This window comes from Branchiostoma floridae, chromosome 4 (assembly GCF_000003815.2).
Source record: "Branchiostoma floridae strain S238N-H82 chromosome 4, Bfl_VNyyK, whole genome shotgun sequence".
Taxonomy (NCBI): domain Eukaryota; kingdom Metazoa; phylum Chordata; class Leptocardii; order Amphioxiformes; family Branchiostomatidae; genus Branchiostoma; species Branchiostoma floridae.
Genome location: NC_049982.1, coordinates 26,090,759 through 26,092,999, shown reverse-complemented (window position 1 = coordinate 26,092,999; position 2,241 = coordinate 26,090,759).

Here is a 2,241-nt window from a genome sequence, read left to right as displayed (position 1 = left end):
CAAAGCCAAAAGCTGCCAAGAAGCTGTTCTGGAGAGCTGTGGTCACAGACAGTGTAGTGGCATCCGTGATTGACGACAAAATTCTGACAAATTTTGAAAACCTCCCCCCAGAAGAACAGAATTATAGTGCATTTGTTAAGATTGCCAATGAAGTTGGAGCTGAACTACTTCCAAACAAACCCCGTAAACCCCAATCCACCCGGGACATTGACCCAGTGGTTGCAGCTCGCAAGGCAACACTCAGAGCCACAACCCGTAACACACAAACAGCACAAACCATGCTACGTAAAACCTTTGACAGCCATGAGGACAAAAGAATCAACGAAATTCTACATGGTTTTGAAAATCCAACAGTTCCCTCTAACTTAAGGAATGCCTGGGAACTTGTAAAAACCATTTCTGGCAAGAAGACACATAGTGTGGTTTGTATCGACGGGGAAGATCGACTAAAAACTTGGGAAGATCACTTCAAGAATCTTTTAAATTCCAACACAGAATCAACAACAAACACACTACCAATCAACAAAGTGGTGGACATCAACTTGGAATTCAAAAGTGGAGAATTCTCTCAAGAAGAAGTGGACATGGCTGTACAACAGATGAAACATGGAAAGGCCTCTGGCCTCGATGGTCTACCCCTGGAATTCTGGACTATGCCCAAAGTAAGGAGAGTCCTACTCCAGTTCTGCAATGGCACCTACAATGGAAACCGTCCAAAGGAATGGGGAGTATCCGGAATTGTTCCAATTCCAAAGAAAGGGGACCTTAGATCTGTGAACAATTATAGAGGTATCTCCTTATCACAAACTGCATGTAAGGTGTATAACCGCTGCCTGCTTAACAGGATCCGACCTATTATTGATAACATTCTACGCCCTAATCAGAATGGTTTTCGACAAAGTCGATCTACTACTTCACACATACTTGCGCTGCGTCGCATTGTCGAAGAGCTAAAGAATTTTGACAAAGAGCTTGTCGTAGTATTTATCGACTTTCGCAAAGCATTCGATTGTATTAACCGTAGTAAAATGTTTAAGATCTTAGAGGCATATGGGGTTCCAAAAGACATTGTTAATGCTATAGCAGTTATGTACAGAGATACATCCGCAGTTGTTATCACTCCAGATGGAGAAACTGACATGTTTAGCATTGATACTGGTGTACTGCAGGGGGACCCTCTTGCTCCATTTTTGTTCATTATATGTCTAGACTACGCGTTAAGGTGCTCGATTTCAGACACTGATGGTTTTACACTCCGTCGTCGGCGTAGTAGTCGCTACCCTGCAGAAGTCCTCGCCGATATCGATTTTGCAGACGACATTGCCCTTTTGGAAAACTCATTACTTTTTGCACAAATCCTGTTAGACAAAGTAGAAGTGGCATGTCAGGCCATCGGCTTATATTTGAACCCGTCAAAAACAAAATACATGCATATAAACCCATCATCTTCCCAGCAACTAACTACTTCCGACGGTTCTGAAATCGAGCGTGTAGTAGACTTTAAGTACTTAGGCGGCTATACCAATTCTGAGAAGGATATGGAATGTAGGATTGCTCAAGCCTGGAGTTCTCTCCATTCCTTACAAAAGATATGGAAAGCACCCATCAGTAAGCACACAAAAACCAAAGTGTTTAAAGCATGTACTGAGTCCATTTTACTGTATAGTTGTGAGTCATGGACTATGACAGCAGCACAGAGCAAAAAATTGGATGGTACTTATACGAAAATGTTGAGAAAGGTGTATAATGTTTCATGGAGAGACTGTCTAACCAACAAGCAACTATACGGCCCACTCCCAGCCATTTCATCTGTGGTGAGGCAGCGCCGACTCGCCCTGGCAGGGCACGTGGTTCGTGGGAACGAGCCTGCAGGGAGACTAATGGACTGGCTACCAGAAGGAAGGCGCAGAGTTGGCCGACCGTACATTACCTTAAAGACAATGATAGAAAGAGACATTGGACTGTCAGGGCCAAGTTTGGTGTCGGCCATGAGGGACAGATCGTTCTGGAAGTCTTGTGCTTCGGGCTGTGCCTCACCGGTGTAAAGCCGGATGAATTATGTATGTATGTTCAAGGGTTGAAAGTAACGCACATTTTGTTTGAAATTTCGGAAGTCTGATCGTAAGGGGTCGCTTTTTTGCGGTTACCGAAGGGTTCGCTTAGCGGTTAGCGGTTATCCCCCAGGTGAGTCTTCATTCGTATGTAGAAAAGTTACAAAGTAATTTTGGGTACTCAAATGGG